Source organism: Oncorhynchus mykiss, chromosome 18 (genome assembly GCF_057628025.1).
Source record: "Oncorhynchus mykiss isolate SJ-2025 chromosome 18, ASM5762802v1, whole genome shotgun sequence".
Lineage (NCBI taxonomy): Eukaryota > Metazoa > Chordata > Actinopteri > Salmoniformes > Salmonidae > Oncorhynchus > Oncorhynchus mykiss.
The window spans coordinates 54,017,387-54,037,100 of NC_143039.1; positions in this window are offsets into that span (position 1 = coordinate 54,017,387).

A 19,714-nucleotide genomic window follows, 5' to 3' on the forward strand; every position below is an offset into this window, starting at 1 on the left:
GTGGAGAAATGTCTGTGTAGTGCACCTTTAATAATAGATAAGCAATTTGTGTGAAGAGAAAATTGTGTTTATGCTATAGACAAAATCACTGAGTAACCTGCAGAAGGAAAAATTGTAGAAAAAAACTCATACTGTGTGTTGGATGCCTGGACAATAAGGTTACTCAAATGTTGTAATAACATATAATCATATACTGAAATCGTTTTTTTCCAGGTGGATAGTAGGTACAATATACAGTATTGAGTCAGAGCCACAGCCAAGGTACAGTAACACTGAGGAACTGCAAATAATAACCAACGTGCTGGTTTCCTGTGGGAGCCTCACAGGGGACTAACCCACTGATCTGAGCCAGCAGGCCAGTAAGCCTTGCAGCAGCAAACCCATTTACCTCATCGATCAGACTGTCTCACACCACCAGCTTAACCATGGAGGGTTAACCTGGTGACCTCTCACCTATAGGACACTAGTCCACTCACAGGGTTTTGACTAGATGGGATACAGCTTTTGTCAGTTTTGACTTTTCGTAGTAGGTTAGGAGAACTTACACAGCAGGTTAGGATAATTAGGTTAAGGTTAGTAAAAGGGTTAGCTAAAATGCAAACTTAAAAAACAACATTTATTCGAAAATAAGCTATATTGCTTCTAGCCATGACGTCTCACAGCTACAGCAAACTGCAGTAGAGATAGTGTGGTTAAACAACACTTAACGCCGTGCTCACGATTGTTAACGTGAAGTGAAATCATGGTGAGAAGAAGCATATCAGTTTGGATGCCAGATAACAACTGATAATAATTGAGTGTTAAAAGTAATCATTCCCTTGATTGCTCTCAGCCTCACAGTTTAATCAATGCGTTTTGCCTTGTTCCTATTTGGGAAAATAGCAAGCTAGCTAGAGGCATTGATTACTGAAAATTACCACCACTTACTTGTTTGCCTTTTTCCCTAACCCATACTCCTATAAGTGTGCAAAGGATATTATCAGACGCATCTGAAATGGCACCTGGTCAAAAGTAGTGCACTATATAGGGAATATGATGCCATTTAGGACGCACTCTATTTCCAGTGCTTTAATTACAGCTCATGTGGCTCGTTAATGATATAGTTGAATTAATCCACTAGGAGGTAATTACAGATTGGAGACACTGATTGTGATGGAGTCAGTCAGTTCTATGTGGTTACTGTTAAATTAACTTGTAGATCCGCTACCTCAGCCAAAACATATCTGACATTTTCACTGTGCAACTGTCTGACTCTACTCTCTCCTGTCTCCTCTCTCTAAAGCAGTGTTTCTCAATCCTGGTCCAGAGGAACCCAAAGGAGTGCACTTTGCTTTTGCCCTAACACTGCAACATGAAATCATAGGAAAAATACAAATATGTAACATTTGGGAAGATCAAACCTTTGAAACCGCCTCTATGACACACCAATTAAGTCACACAGTATTGACTCAGTATTTTTTACAACCATGTCTTTGAGTGGATTTGTCTGTCTGTCTATGAGTTTATATGTCTGTCTGCCTGCTTGTCTGTCTGCTTGTCTGAGTTTTTCACCAATTTACTTATTGCAGCTCTACCACCAACGTTTTTGCCTTGAACGCGATGTATTGACTTATGCGTCAATACCCTTAATGCATATCTATCCATCTATATCCTGTCTGTGGATTGTGGGAGAGTGGAGAGAGCGGTGGAGGTGGGAGATAGAGGAGGGCAAGGGGAAAGAGAGATAGAATGGAGGGGGGAGAGAAAATGAGAGAGTTGAGAGAGAGGGTGAAGAAAGAGATTAAGAGAGAGGAGGGTTTCATGTCTGTGATGCCTTTCTATATGCATCCATATAGTGACACTCATCTTTTCCCATTAACTGTTATGTATTGACTTAAGTATCAACCCCGTGCCACATATTTTCACATTGAACACAATTTAGTATTTAGTATTTTATTAGGATCCCAATTAGCTGCAGCTACTCTCCCTGGAGTCCACACAAAACATGACATAATACATAACATTCATAGAACGCTGAAGGACAGAACCACATTTTGTTATGTTACAGCCTTATTCTAAAATTGATTCAATTAGTTTCTACACACAATACCCCATAATGACAAAGAGAAAAAATTATATATATTTTTTTGCAAACGTAGTTAAAATAAAAAACAGAAATGCTATGAGATTCGAAATTGAGCTCAGGTGCATCCTGCTTCCGTCAGGACCTCAGACTGGGGTGAAGGTTCACCTTCCAACACACCGACCCTAAACAAACAGACAAGACAACACAGGAGTGGCTTTGGGACAAGTCTTTATGTCCTTGAGTAGCTCAGCCAGAGCCCGGACTTGAACCCGATCGAACATCTCTGGAGAGACCTGAAAATAGCTGTGCAGGGACGCTCCTCATCCAACCTGACAGAACTTGAAAGGATCGGCAGAGAAGAATGGGAGAAACTCCCCAAATACAGGTGTGCCAAGCTTGTAGCGTCATTCCCAATAAGACTCGAGGCTGTAATCTCTGCCAAAGGTGCTTCAACAAAGTACAGAGTAAAGGGTCTGAGTACTTATGTAAATATGATATTTCAGTCTACTTTTAATACATTTGCAAAAAGCTCAAGTTCCAATGTAATCCTTCACTTTAGATACATATGTGGACTTTTTAGAGCCCATAAAGTGTTACCTGAGGTATACTGCAACAATTTGCCTTCTACAAATATAAATAAGCCTTTGGACTTATTTATAAAATGAATAATGTCCCCTTCATATGGAGTTTTCTCTGGTTCTCTTGAGTGTCTTCCTGTTCTCTTAGGAGTTGTACAAAAAGAATACACTTTCATACACTTCTATGAAACTTTGCTCTACTGACTAGCATAAGTAAGCTGACCAGACTATCACATCATACGGAGCAGTACGTCCTTACTCTACCGTGGCGTTGCTAATAATTGCTTTCTCTGAGCAGGCTTTGAAATCCTGATGCCAAGGGCACATCTTATCTTTAACTTTAACCCAAACACCAGATTTGCTCAGGATGGAGATGCTTCAGCTATTTAGGTCAGAGTTGTTGTGCTGTGATACGTAACTCATTTCAGGAAACTACTTCACAGGAGCAGCATTTCAATGTAAACATACATTTTTTTTAAATCAAAATGCATTTTTTGGGGCAGAAAAGTCTTCTGGAACATGTCAACTTTCATGTGCCTTAATAACAAACTTGTATTCCATCCATAAACATGAATAAAAATGTTAAAATTACAAGCCTAGTTGGTTTAGCCATGGAAAAAGACAGGAACCTTCCCACTAGCCATGATTGGCTGAGATAATGTATGGGCTGGACATGCCGGGAGATGAGTTTGGATTGATCTGCCATGTAGCGCGCTTCTGTCTATAATGTGATCTGTTCAATATGTGTTGACAGTCCTTTCTACAGCAATGTTTTTGAAAGATTTAACATTAGCCATCGAGAACTACAAAAGTTTTGCTACTTTTATGCGACTGGCCCGAATTTAGCAGGCACTATGGACAGACCAGTAAGAAAAAGTGATGGGCTACTTTCTGCACACACATTGTCAGTGTGAACCGGAGATACTTGAAACAAAGCTGGCCAAACAAGTAGCTACAAACAAAACTGAGTTAAATGGGGTAACCTAGGTAACCACAGGTTGTTTACCCCCACATGCGGGCGGGGCCGGGACGTTCTATTCTAATACCGACTGGGGCTATTGAGAAGGCTGATGAGGACCAGGATTGGGAAACACTGCTCTAAAGTGATTTTATCAGGCTCAGAACAGGTGGTGTTCACATGTTCCTGGCAACCTGCACACGTGGCTAAACAGGGTTAAAGGATTGCAGCTATCTGATGGGAGTCATTACTTAGATGTTACTGTTAATCTATATTAGGCTACTGTATATCTATTCTGTCAATGAGACCTAACTGTCATGGTCAGTACAGACAATAGCAGTAGAAGCCTCCCACAGGTCTCAGAGCAGAACAGACAGGACAAAACACAGCCAGTAATGATAGTACTGCATGGTATTAATATACTAATAGTATTCCTCACCCCCATTACATGCTTGCAAACTGCAATACAAGCACACATCTAATTACTTATTAAATTCATGTTCCATCATCTCTATAAATATTTTGAAAGGCGAGGAAGCCAGCTTGGAGAGAGAAAATCAGGACCGGGTGATATAAGAAGTGATGCGGGGGGGGGGGGGGGGGGGGAATCTCTCTCCTTTAATGTTTAAATCAACATTGGAACCCAATTCCCCTTCCTATATAAAAAGCTAACATCGCAGCAAACAAGTTTTTCAACATCCTTTAGTTAAAATTAATTGACATTTGCTGTGATACTCAGCATGGGAGAACAGAGGAAAGTGATTCCCAGCTGGCATATGTGGGAGGCAGATAAGACGTCTTATCTAACCATTAATGACGCCCTAAAAGGAAAATCGTGTTTGTCATTTTGGAGAAATATGTAGCTATCGAACCACTGATATAATTGTTGTTACTGGGAGAAAAGCATTCAGAATCAGCATAGAGATGTTGCCAGTCTGAAAGGATGTCTATTACTTTGTTCTGTTCACACAAAAAGGGCCTAGTAGCCTAGCAGTTGAGAGTGTTGGGCCAGTAATCAAAAGCTTGCTGGTTCAAATCCCTGAGCCGACTAGGTGGAAAAAATATATTTATAAATAAATAAATAAATTAAAATTGGACAATGTGTCCTTGAGCAAGGCACTTAACCTTAATTGCTCCTGTAAGCAGAGCGTCTGCTAAATTACTAAAATGTGACATCGAAGCACCTTTTAAGCATTGTACTGATAATGCACTTACAAAACACACACACACAGGCACATTAGGTTATTCTCCTGTCTCTCCAGCCGGCTGGCTAGCAGTCCCAGCAGGGACCTCTTATTAAATTCACATGAAGGTGCTTCACTACTGACATAATAATATAATATAGCATCTTTAATTACTTAATATAGCATCTGGTCCCTTATTGGACCTGGCAGGTATTCCCTTGGTACTATATGCACTATGCATGCATATCCTGCAGAGGTGCACAGACTCGTCCTTTAGATCCTGCAAGTACACAGACTTCCTATAAAGGAACTCAATCTGTGCATTATTCTCAGGAATCCCTATACACAAGAGTTAGAGGCTGGGCTGACAATCAATGCAGTTGTACAATGTATTGATTTAGCATATTTCAATCTCATATTTCAATCATATTTCAATAAATAAACATGCCCCATTCAAGAAATTTAGAACCAGGAACAGATATAGCCCTTGGTTCTCCCCAGACCTGACTGCCCTTAATCAACACAAAAACGTCCTATGGCGTTCTGCATTAGCATCGAACAGCCCCCGTGATATGCAGCTGTTCAGGGAAGCTAGAAACCATTATACACAGGCAGTTAGAAAAGCCAAGGCTAGCTTTTTCAAGCAGAAATTTGCTTCTTGCAACACTAACTCAAAAAAGTTCTGGGACACTGTAAAGTCCATGGAGAATAAGAACACCTCCTCCCAGCTGCCCACTGCACTGAAGATAGGAAACACTGTCACCACTGATAAATCCACCATAATTGAAAATTTCAATAAGCATTTTTCTACTGCTGGCCATGCTTTCCACCTGGCTACTCCTACCCCTGTCAATAGCACTGCACCCCCAACAGCAACTCGCCCAAGCCTTCCCCATTTCTCCTTCTCCCAAATCCATTCAGCTGATGTTCTGAAAGAGCTGCAAAATCTGGACCCCTACAAATCAGCCGGGCTAGACAATCTGGACCCTTTCTTTCTAAAATTATCTGCCGAAATTGTTGCCACCCCTATTACTAGCCTGTTCAACCTCTCTTTCGTGTCGTCTGAGATTCCCAAAGATTGGAAAGCAGCTGCGGTCATCCCCCTCTTCAAAGGGGGGGACACTCTTGACCCAAACTGCTACAGACCTATATCTATCCTACCATGCCTTTCTAAGGTCTTCGAAAGCCAAGTCAACAAACAGATTACCGACCATTTTGAATCTCACCATACCTTCTCTGCTATGCAATCTGGTTTCAGAGCTGGTCATGGGTGCACCTCAGCCACGCTCAAGGTCCTAAACGATATCTTAACCGCCATCGATAAGAAACATTACTGTGCAGCCGTATTCATTGATCTGGCCAAGGCTTTCGACTCTGTCAATCACCACATCCTCATCGGCAGACTCAACAGCCTTGGTTTCTCAAATGATTGCCTCGCCTGGTTCACCAACTACTTCTCTGATAGAGTTCAGTGTGTCAAATCTGAGGGTCTGTTGTCCGGACCTCTGGCAGTCTCTATGGGGGTGCCACAGGGTTCAATTCTTGGACCGACTCTCTTCTCTGTATACATCAATGAGGTCGCTCTTGCTGCTGGTGAGTCTCTGATCCACCTCTACGCAGACGACACCATTCTGTATACTTCCGGCCCTTCTTTGGACACTGTGTTAACAACCCTCCAGGCAAGCTTCAATGCCATACAACTCTCCTTCCGTGGCCTCCAACTGCTCTTAAATACAAGTAAAACTAAATGCATGCTCTTCAACCGATCACTACCTGCACCTACCCGCCTGTCCAACATCACTACTCTGGACGGCTCTGACTTAGAATACGTGGACAACTACAAATACTTAGGTGTCTGGTTAGACTGTAAACTCTCCTTCCAGACCCATATCAAACATCTCCAATCCAAAGTTAAATCTAGAATTGGCTTCCTATTTCGCAACAAAGCATCCTTCACTCATGCTGCCAAACATACCCTTGTAAAACTGACCATCCTACCAATCCTCGACTTTGGCGATGTAATTTACAAAATAGCCTCCAATACCCTACTCAACAAACTGGATGCAGTCTATCACAGTGCAATCCGTTTTGTCACCAAAGCCCCATACACTACCCACCATTGCGACCTGTACGCTCTCGTTGGCTGGCCCTCGCTTCATACTCGTCGCCAAACCCACTGGCTCCATGTCATCTACAAGACCCTGCTAGGTAAAGTCCCCCCTTATCTCAGCTCGCTGGTCACCATAGCATCTCCCACCTGTAGCACACGCTCCAGCAGGTATATCTCTCTAGTCACCCCCAAAACCAATTCTTTCTTTGGCCGCCTCTCTTTCCAGTTCTCTGCTGCCAATGACTGGAACGAACTACAAAAATCTCTGAAACTGGAAACACTTATCTCCCTCACTAGCTTTAAGCACCAACTGTCAGAGCAGCTCACAGATTACTGCACCTGTACATAGCCCACATATAATTTAGCCCTATCAACTACCTCTTTCCCAACTGTATTTAATTTATTTATTTATTTTGCTCCTTTGCACCCCATTATTTTTATTTCTACTTTGCACATTCTTCCATTGCAAAACTACCATTCCAGTGTTTTACTTGCTATATTGTATTTACCTTGCCACCAAGGCCTTTTTTTGCCTTTACCTCCCTTCTCACCTCATTTGCTCACATTGTATATAGACTTGTTTATACTTTATTATTGACTGTATGTTTGTTTTACTCCATGTGTAACTCTGTGTTGTTGTATCTGTCGAACTGCTTTGCTTTATCTTGGCCAGGTCGCAATTGTAAATGAGAACTTGTTCTCAACTTGCCTACCTGGTTAAATAAAGGTAAAATAAATAAAAAAATAAAAAATCTGTGGAGATGCAATGTTTTCTGGCTATTTGAATGAGAAAATATATGATCCTCATTCCCAGTAGCTTTACAGGAGTAGGATCTTAATTTGAGCCAGTTTGCTACAGCAGGAAAATAATCCTGTAGCAACAGGAAATTCAAATTATTATGTGGATTATATTATATATATATATATATATATATATATATATATATATATATTAATTAATTACATGGGTTGGTACATGTTTCATAAGGGAAAATCAAGCCTAAAATTTCTAAATGGAAATTACAAACTTCAGAAGCCTTTTTAAACCTCAAATACACTACAAGTTTAAAATGTCCTGCATTACAGGAAAGTTCTCCTGCAACAGGTTGATCAAATTAAGATCCTACATTTGTACTGTGCTCCATCTTCTTTTTAATCTGAAGATATAGGTGAGGGAAAATAGCATGGTCCCAGATCTGTTTGTGTACCATAACTCCTATCAATCTCACACAAATGATCAATGAACCTACCAGGTACAGCCCCAAATCCGTAAACACGCGCACGCTCATAGGTATCATCCTAACCAACCTGCCCTCCAAATACACCTCTGCTATTTTCAACCAAGATCTCAGCGATCACTGCCTGCGTCCGTGATTGGTTTTCGGTCAAACGAACACCCCTCATCACTGCCAAACGCTCCCTAAAGCACTTCAGCGAGTAGTTCTTTCCAATCGACCTGGCCCGGGTATCCTGGAAGTTCCTAGGAAACTATGCAGTATTTTGTTTTTTTATGGTTTTATTTCTTACATTGTTACCCCTGGAAATCTTAGGTTTTATTACATACAGTCGGGAGGAACTATTGGATATAAGAGCAACGTCAACTCACCAACATTACGACCAGGAATACGACTTTCCCGAAGCGGATCCACTGTATTGTCCACCACCCAGGACAATGGATCGGATCCCAGCCGGCGACCCAAAACAACGGCGCTGCAGAAGGGGCAGACGGAGCGGTCTTCTGGTCAGTGGTGGTGTGATCATAACAACATACAGGAACTCAAGTCCTTTTGTTCACCTGAATTCCTAGAATTACCTTCAACCTAGAATTCCTTACAATCAAATGCTGACTGCATTATCTACCAAGAGAATTCTCTTCGATCATAATTAGTTGTGTATATCCCCCCCAAGCAGACACATTAACGGCCCTGAAAGAACTTCATTTGACTCTATGTAAACGGGAAACCACATATCCTGAGGCTGCATTTATTGTAGCTGGGGATTTTAACAAGGCTAATCTGAAAACAAGGCTCCCTAAATTTTATCAGCATATCGAATGTGCGACCCGGGCTGGCAAAACCCTGGATCATTGTTATTCTAACTTCCGCAACGCATATAAAGCCCTCCCCCGTCCTCCTTTCGGAAAATCTGACCACGACTCCATTTTGTTGCTCCCAGCCTATAGACAGACACTAAAACAGGAACCGCCCATGTTCAGGTCTGTTCAACGCTGGTTAGACCAATCGGATTCCACACTTCAAGATTGCTTCGATCACGTGGACTGGGATGTGTTCCGCACAGCGTAGGACAATAACATTGATTAATACGCTGATTCGGTGAGCGAGTTTATTAGCAAGTGCATCGGTGATGTTGTACCCACAGCATCTATTAAAACATTCCCCAACCAGAAACCGTGGATTGATGGCAGCATTCGCGCAAAACTGAAAGTGCGAACCACTGCTTTTAACCAGGGCAAGGTGACCGGAAACATGACCGAATACAAACAGTGTAGCTATTCCCTCCGCAAGGCAATCAAACAAGCTAAGCATCAGTATAGAGACAAAGTAGAGTCGCAATTAAACGGCTCAGACACGAGAGGTATGTGGCAGGATCTACAGTCAATCACAAACTACAAAAGGAAAACCAGCCCGGTCGCGGACCATGTCTTGCTCCTAGTCAAACTAAACAACTTCTTCAATGCTTTGAGGACACTACAGTGCCACTGACACAGCCCGCTAACAAAACCTGCGGGCTCTCCTTCACTGCAGCCAACATGAGTAAAAAATTTAAACGTGTTAATCCTCACAAGGTTGCCGGCTCAGACTGCATCCCCAGCCGCGTCCTCAGAGCATGCACAGATCAGCTGGCTGGTGTGTTTACGGACATATTCAATCAATCCTTTTCCCAGTCTGCTGTTCCCACATGCTTCAAGAGGGCCACCATTGTTCCTGTTCCCAAGAAAGCGAAAGTAACTGAGCTAAATGACTATCGCCCTGTAGCACTCACTTCCGTCATCATGAAGTGCTTTGAGAGACTAGTCAAGGACCATATCACCTCCACCCTACCTGACACCCATGACCCACTCCAATTTGCTTACCGCCCCAATAGGTCCACAGACGACGCAATCACACTGCACACTGCCCTAACCCATCTGGACAAGAGGAATACCTATGTAAGAATGCTGTTCAACAACTACAGCTCAGCATTTAACACCATAGTACCATCCAAACTCCAAACTCCAGACCCTGGGTGTTGACCCCGCCCTGTGCAACTGGGTACTGGACTTCCTGACAGGCCGCCCCCAGGTGGTGAGGGTAGGTAACAACAACATCTCCACCCCGCTGATCCTCAACACTGGGGCCCCATAAGGGTGCGTTCTCAGCCCTCTCCTGTACTCCCTGTTCACCCATGACTGCGTGGCCATGCACGCCTCCAACTCAATCATCAAGTTTGCAGATGACACTTCAGTGGTAGACTTGATTACCAACAACGACGAGATGGCCTACAGGGAGGAGGTGAGGGCCCTCGGTGTGTGGTGTCAGGAAAATAACCTCACACTCAATGTCAACAAAACAAAGGAGATGATCGTGTACTTCAGGAAACAGCAGAGGGAGCAGCCCCCTATCCACATCGACGGGACAGTAATGGAGCAGGTGGAACATTTTAAGTTCCTCGGCGTACACATCACGGATAAATTGAAATGGTCCACCCACACAGACAGCGTGGTGAAGAAGGCGCAGCAGCGCCTTCTTTGTGTCTGTGTTTTTGGCTTGTCACCAAAAACACACACAAACTTTTACAGGTGCACAATCGAGAGCATCCTGTCGGGCTGTATCACCACCTGGTACGGCAACTGCTCCGCCAACAATTCACAAGGCTCTCCAGAGGGTAGCGAGGTCTGCACAACGCATCACCGGGGGCAAACTACCTGCCCTCCAGGACACCGACACCACCCGATGTCATAGGAAGGCCAAAAAGATAATCAAGGACAACAACCACCCTAGCCACTGCCTGTTCAACCCGCTATCATCCAGGAGGCGAGGTCAGGACAGGTGCATCAAAGCAGGGACTGAGAGACTGAAAAACAGCTTCTATCTCAAGGCCATCAGACTGTTAAACAGCCATCACTAGTATTGAGTGGCTGCTGCCAACATACTGACTCATCTCTGGCCACTTTAATAATGAAAAATGTATGTAATAAATGTATCACTAGCCACTTTAAACAATGCCACTTTATATAATGTTTACATACCCTGCATTACTCATCTCATATGTACCGTATATACTCCTCCCATTTGCCCACTGCACTGAGGCTAGGAAACACTGTCACCACCGATAAATCCGCGATAATTGAGAATTTCAATAAGCATTTTTCTACGGCTGGTCTAGCTTTCCACCTTGCTACCCCTACCCCGGTCAACAGCCCTGCACCCCCCACAGCAACTTGCCCAAGCCTCCCCCATTTCTCATTCACCCAAATCCAGATAGCGGATGTTCTGAAAGAGCTGCAAAATTTGGACCCCTACAAATCAGCCAAGCTAGACAATCTGGACCCTCTCTTTCTAAAATTATCCGCCAAAATTGTTGTATCCCCCATTACTAGCCTGTTCAACCTCTATTTCGTATCGTCTGAGATCCCCAAAGATTGGAAAGCTGCCACGGTCATCCCCCTCTTCAAAGGGGGAGACACTCTAGACCCAAACTGCGACAAACTTATATCTATCCTACCCTGCCCTTCTAAGGTCTTCGAAAGCCAAGTTAACTTCTTATGTGCAGGTGGGACGGTAGCGAAATTCAAACTACAGTATTATAAATATTTAACTTTCATAGAATCACAAGTGTAATTCATCAAAATAAAGCGTAACTTCTTGTTAATCCAGCCGCTGTGGCAGATTTCAAAAAGGCTTTACGGTGAAAGCAAACCATGCGATTATCTGAGGACAGCGCACCGCATTCAAACACACAAAAAACATATTTCAACCAGGCAGGTGTGACACGAAAGTCAGAAATAGCAATATAAAAAACGCCTTACCTTTGATGATCTTCTGCTGGCACTCCTAACGGTACCAGTTACATCACAAATGGTCCTTTTGTTCGATAATGTCCTTCTTTATATCCATAAAAACTCAGTTCAGCTGGCGAGCTTCAGTCAATAATCCACCCAGTTTCCCTCCATCAAAATGCATACAAAATGAATACCAAACGTTACTAATAAACCTTTCCAAACAAGTCAAACAACGTTTATAATCAAACCATAGGTACCCTAATACCTAAATGAACGATCATATTTAAGACGGAGAATCGTTATTGTCTTTACCGGAGAAAAATATCAAAGAGCGCGCTCTCGGAAACACTACAGCCAAAATGGGAGCCACCTAGAAAAACTACAATTTCTGGCTCATTTTCCCAAAAAGCAGCCTGGAACTCTTTCTAGAGACTGTTGTCATCTAGTGGAAACCCTAGGAACTGCATTCTGGGAGGACTTGGCCTTATAATAAAAGTGATAGCCATTGAAAATAGGGGTAGGCCAAAACATTTTTGGGGTGGGTTGTCCTCTGGGTTTTGCCTGCCTTATCAGTTCTATTATACTCACAGACATAATTTAGACAGTTTCTATCTAAATATATCAATTATATGCATATCCTAGCTTCTGGGCCTGAGTAACAGGCAGTTTACTTTGGGCATGCTTTTCATCCGGACGTCAAAATACTGCCCCCTACCCAAGAGAGGTTAACAAACAGATCACCGACCATTTCGAATCCCACCGTACCTTCTCCACTATGCAATCTGGTTTCCGAGCTGGTCATGGGTGCAAATCAGCCACGCTCAAGGTCATAAACGATGTCATAACTGCCATCGATAAGAGACAATACTGTGCAGCTGTATTCATTGACCTGGCCAAGGCTTTCGACTCTGTCAATCACCACATTCCTATCGGCAGACTCAATAGCCTTGGTTTCTCAAATGACTGCCTCGCCTGGTTCACCAACTACTTTCAGATAGAGTTCAGTGTGTCAAATTGGAGTGCCTGTTGTCCGGCCTCTGGAAGTCTCTATGGGGGTGCCACAGGGTGGAATCCTCGGGCAGACTCTTTTCTCTGTATACATCAATGATGTCGCTCTTGCTGCTGGTGATTCTCTGATCCACCTCTACGCAGACGACACTTTTCTATATACATCTGGCCCTTCTTTGGACACTGTGTTAACTAACCTCCAGACGAGCTTCAATGCCATACAACTCTCCTTCCATAGCCTCCAACTGCTCTTAAATGAAGTAAAACTACATGCATGCTCTTCAACCGATCGCTGCCCACACCTGCCCGCCCGTCCAGCATCACTACTCTGGACGGTTCTGACTTCGAATACGTGGACAACTACAAATACCTAGGTGTCTGGTTAGACTGTAAACTCTCCTTCCAGACTCACATTAAGCATCTCCAATCCAAAATTAAATCTAGAATTGGCTTCCTATTTCGCAACAAAGCATCCTTCACTCATGTTGCCAAACATACCCTCGTAAAACTGACTATCCTACCGATTCCAGACTTCGGCGATGTCATTTATAAAATAGCCTCCAACACTCTACTCAGCTAATTGGATGTTGTCTATCACAGTGCCAAAGCCCCATATACTACCCACCACTGCGACCTGTATGCTCTCGTTGGCTGGCCCTCGCTTCACATTCGTCGCCAAACCCCCTGGCTCCAGGTCATCTATAAGTCTTTGCTAGGTAAAGCCCCGCCTTATCTCAGCTCACTGGTCACCATTGCTGCACCCACCCATAGCACGCGCTCCAACAGGTATATTTCACTGGTCACCCTCAAAGCCAATTCCTCTTTTGGCCACCTTTCCTTACACTTCTCTGCTGCCAATGACTGGAACGAACTGCAGAAATCACTGAAGCTGGAGACTCATATCTCCCTCACTAACTTTAAGCACCAGCTGTCAGAGCAGCTGACAGATCACTGCACCTGTAAAAAAAATATATGGTCAGATGGCAAAGACAACACAAGCAGATCTGGGATCAGGCTAAAAGGGAACCTCCTGAGAGAGAACAACTCTCTTCCTCTCTAGAACAATGCAATGAGAGAGGCCGTTTTCTATAAAGGCTTGTTTTTCATGCTGTACATGGTTCCCGCTGTGAGGAATGAGATCTGTTAAGGGGGGCTCTGTTCAGTAAGCCGCAGTGACAACTTCATCTGTCCCACCATCAGTATGGGCCTATTACATTGTCATTCATCTTTGCCTACCTATAGAGGAAAGGAGAGTAAGCGAGGAAAGGAAGAGAGGATGAGGAGAGGAGAGGGCTGATGACTTGTGGGATCCAAAAGTTTTACTGTGACAGACATGACACACCTGAGGGTTAGTTAGGACAGAGACAACAAGCTACTGTGTTATGTGGTTGGGATTAGGAGGAGCTCATGGCACAGCATGATGCAATGCACCAAAGTAGCTGTGAGACTATGTGCAAATGGGGTCAAAGACGATGCTCTCAAATGAAATGATTACAAAAAGGATGAAGCGAAAACAACATCATTAACCTGTCTCTCCTTTCTGGGGAGGTTCCCATCACTAGTGTAACCGGTGCTGTACTGCACCGCTGTAACTCTACGTTGTGTGTGGGGTTGATTGAGACTATAGACGTGGACTTTGGAGATCAGGTAGTTTTAATTAAGCAGCATTCACTCTGCATCCTGCATCCAAAAGGAAATAAAACATTTGTAGAGCACATATGTTCTGTGAATCGTCGCCTCTTTCTCTCATAGTGCATCAAAATGATTTTAGAATACAAACATTTGTACAACCTCTCCTTATTATGCATCAACACATAACATATATTTTATATAGATAAAACCACATACCTGCATCCAAAAGGAAATAAAACATTTGTAGAGCACATATGTTCTGAGAATCGACCCTCTTTCTACAACAGATGCACAATAGGAGGGACTGAGATCATTCGAGGAGCAAGCCATGTTCACACATACAATAGCCTGCTAATACCTTAGCTAGCTATTAACCACATGTTGAATTCAGAATGTTGATATCATCCCAAAGAGTACAGTTACAAGTGCATCTTAACAATACCATCCACTTATGAGTAACCTCTAAATATACATCATTATTCATGAACAAAACACTGTGTGTATGACTTTGTACTTAAAATAATCAAACTTTTCTGAAGACAGACAAAGCGTGCCTACCTCTCTCAGTGCATCAAAATGATTTGAGCACGAGCACGCAGGGCAAAACGTAAGTTCACACTCCCATACTCCCAGGATGCAGGCATGCATAATAACAAATCAACATGACATATTAATATATGAACCTGGTGAAATTCACACAGTACTTTTACAACTGTTACATTTGGAAGGTAGCCACAGTTTGTCCTCTGTTTCTATTTTGCCCTGTTTACCAAAAGTGTTGGAAAAACTTGTCAATAATCAACTGACTGGATTTCTTGATGTCTATAGTATTCTCTCAGGTATACAATCTGGTTTCCACTTCTTTTATGGATGTGTCACTGCAACCTTAAAGGTCCTCAATGATGTCACCATTGCCCTTGATTCTAAGCAATATTGTGCTGCTATTTTTATTGACTTGGCCAAAGCTTTTGATACAGTAGACCATTCCATTCTTGTGGGCTGGCTAAGGAGTATTGGTGTCTCTGAGGGGTCTTTGGCCTGGTTTGCTAACCACCTCTCTAAAAGAGTGCAGTGTATAAAGTCAGAAAATCTGCTGTCTCAGCCACTGCTTGTCACCAAGGGAGTACCCCAAGGTCAATCATAGGCCCCACGCTCTTCTCAATTTACATCAACAACATAGCTCAGGCAGTACGAAGCTCACTCATCCATTTACAGTTGAAGTCGGAAGTTTACATACACCTTAGCCAAATACATTTAAACTCAGTTTTTCACAATTACTGACATTTAATCACAGTAACAATTCCCTGTTTTAGGTCAGTTAGGATCACCACTTAATTGTAAGAATGTGAAATGTCAGAATAATAGTAGAGAGAATGATTTATTTCAGCTTTTATTTCTTTCTTCACATTCCCAGTGGGTGAGAAGTTTACATACACTCAATTAGTATTTGGTAGCATTGCCTTTAAATGGTTTAAATTGGGTGAAACGTTTTGGGTAGCCTTCCACAAGCTTCCCATAATAAGTTGGGTGAATTTTGGCCTATTACTCCTGACAAAGCTGGTGTAACTGAGTCAGGTTTGTAGGCCTCCTTGCTCACACACGCTTTTTCAGTTCTGATCCCAAATTTTCTATGGGATTGAGGTCAGGGCTTTAGGATGGCCACTCCAATACCTTGACTTAGCTGTCCTGAAGTAATTTTGCCACAACTTTGGAAGTATGCTTGGGGTCATTGTCCATTTGGAAGACCCATTTGCGACTAAGCTTTACATTTCTGACTCATGTCTTGAGATGTTGCTTCAATATTTCCACATCATTTTCCTGCCTCATGATGCCATCTATTTTGTGAAGTGCACCAGTCCTTCCTGCAGCAAAGCATCCCCACAACATGATGCTGGCACCCCCGTGCTTCACGGTTGGGATGGGGTTCTTCGGCTTGCAAGCCTCCCCCTTTTTCCTCCAAACATAACGATTGTCATTATGGCCAAACAGTTCTATATTTGTTTCATCAGACCAAAGAACATTCCTCCAAAAAGTATGATATTTGTCCCCATGTGCAGTTACAAACTGTAGTCTGGCTTTTTTTATGGCGGTTTTGGAGCAGGGGCTTCTTCCTTGCTGAGCGTCCTTTCAGGTTATGCCAATATAGGACTCGTTTTACTGTGGATATTGATACTTTTGTACCTGGTTCCTCCAGCATCTTCACAAGGTCCTTTGCTGTTGTTCTGGGATTGATTTGCAGTTTTCGCACCAAAGTACATTCATCTCTAGGAGACAGAGCGTGTCTCCTTCCTGAATGGTATGACGGCTGCATGGTTCCATGGTGTATATACTTGGTACTATTGTTTGTACAGATGAACGTGGTACCTTCAGGCGTTGGAAATTGCTCCCACAGTCAACTTAGTTGTATGTAAACTTCTGACCCACTGGAATTGTGATACAGTGAATTATGAGTGAAATAACCTGTCTGTAAACAATTGTTGAAAAAAATGACTTGTGTCCTGCACAAAGTAGATGTCCTAACCGACTTACCTAACCGACTTAACTATAGTTTGTTAACGAGAAATTTGTGGAGTGGTTGAAAAACGAGTTTTAATGACTCCAAACTAAGTGTATGTAAACTTCCAACTTCAACTGTATATGTAGATGATACAGTCTTGTACTCAGCTGGCCCCTCCCTGGATTTTGTGTTAAATGCTCTAGAACAAAGCTTTCTTAGTGTCCAACAAGCTTTCTCTACGCTTAACCTTGATCCGAACACCTACAAATCAAAAGGTAATGTGGTTTGGTAAGAAGAATGCCCCTCTTCCCACAGGTGTTATTACAACCTCCAAGTGTCACCTTATACAAGTACTTGGGAGTATGGCTAGACGGTGCACTGTCCTTCTCTCAGCACATATCAAAGCTGCAGGCTAAAGTTAAATCTAGACATGGTTTCCTCTATTGTAATCTCTCCTCTTTCACCCCAGCTACCAAACTAACCCTGATTCAGATGACCATCCTACCCATGCTAGATTACAGAGACATAATTAATAGATCGGCAGGTAAGGGTGCTCTCGAACGGCTAGATGTTCTTTACCATTCGGCCATCCGATTTCCCACCAATGCTCCTTATAGGACACATCAATGCTCCTCTGTAAACTGGTAATCTCTGTATACCCATCGAAAGACCCACTGGTTGATGCTTATTTATAAAACCCTCTTAGGCCTCACTCCCACCTATCTCAGATAGAGGGGAGTGACTTGCCGAGATAAATAAAGGTTAAATAAAAAATAATTAACTGGCTGTTAGACCACATTATCAACCTAGAGCATTTTCAACTGTATTTTTCGTAGCCCTCATCCTCCACCCGTCTGCCAATCACATTCTGTTAAAGGTCCCCAAACATACACATCCCTGGGTCGCTCCTCTTTTCAGTTCGCTGCAACTAGCGACTGGAACTAGCGACTGGAACTAGCAGCAACAAACACTCAAACTGGACATTTCTCAATCTCAATCTCTTCATTCAATGACTCAATCATGTACACTCTTACTGACAGTTGTGGCTGCTTTGTGTGATGTATTGTTGTCTCTACCTTCTTGACCTTTGTGCTGTTGAATAATGTTTGTAACATGCCGTCATTGTAAATAAGAATGTATTCTTAACTGACTTGCCTAGTTAAATAGAGGTTAAATAGAAAATAATTCACTGGCTGTTAGTGCCTAGGTAGATAGTGTCGTCTAAGACCTCACTTGATGAGCTGTATACCCCCATAAGCAAACAGCATGGTGGTCATAATTCAAGCAGACCACCACAGTCTCTGTGCCCAAGAACACAAAGGCAACCTACCTAAATGACTACAGACCCGTTGCACTCACGTCCGTAGCCATGAAGTGCTTTGAAAGGCTGGTAATGGCTCACATCAACACCATTATCCCAGAAACCCTAGACCCACTCCACTTTGCATACCGCCCAACCAGATCCACAGATGAAGCAATCTCTATTGCACTCCACACTGCCCTTTCCCACCTGGACAAAAGGAACACCTATGTGAGAATGCTGTTCATTGACTACAGCTCAGCGTTCAACACTATAGTACCCTCAAAGCTCATCACCAAGCTAAGGATCCTGGGACTAAACACCTCCCTCGAACTGGATCCTGGACTTCCTGACAGGCTGCCCCCAGGTGGTGAGGGTAGGTAAAAACACATCTGCTACACTGATCCTCAACACTGGAGCTCCACAGGGGTGCGTGCTCAGTCCCCTCCTGTTCACCCACGACTGCATGGCCAGGCACGACTCCAACACCATCATTAAGTTTGCTGACGACACAACAGTAGTAGGCCTGATCACCGACAATGACGAGACAGCCTATAGGGAGAGAGACCTGGCCGGGTGGTGCCAGAATAACAACCTATCTCTCAATGTAACCAAGACTAAGGAGATGATTGTGGACTACAGGAAAAGGAGCACCGAGCACGTCCCCATTCTCATCGACGGGGCTGTAGTGGAGCAGGTTGAGAACTTCAAATTCCTTGGTGTCCACATCAACAACAAACTAGATTGGTCCAAACACACCAAGACAGTCGTGAAGAGGGCACGACAATAGCATCCTGACCGGTTGCATCACTGCCTGGTACGGAAATTGCTCGGCCTCCGACCGCAAGGCACTTCAGAGGGTAGTGCGTACGGCCCAGTACATCACTGGGGCAAAGCTACCTGCCATCCAGGACCTCTACACTAGGCGGTGTCAGAGGAAGGCCCTACAAATTGTCAAAGACCCCAGCCACCCTCATAGACTGTTCTCTCTACTACAGCATGGCAAGCGATACCGGAGTGCCAAGTCTAGTACAAAAAGGCTTCTCAACAGTTTTTACCCCCAAAAGACTCCTGAACAGGTAATCAAATGGCTACCCGGACTATCTGCATTGTGTCCCACTACCCGCCAACCCCTCTTTTTACACTTCTGCTACTCTCTGTTCATCATATATGCAGTCACTTTAACGATACCCACATGTACATACTACCTCAATAAGCCTGACTAACAGGTGTCTGTATATAGCCTTGCTACTCTTTTTTCAAATGTCTTTCTACTGTTGTTTTATTTCTTTACTTACCTACACACACACACACCTTTTTTGGCACCATTGGTCAATCAAATAAAATCAAATAAAAGTTTTATTTGTCACGTGCGCCAAA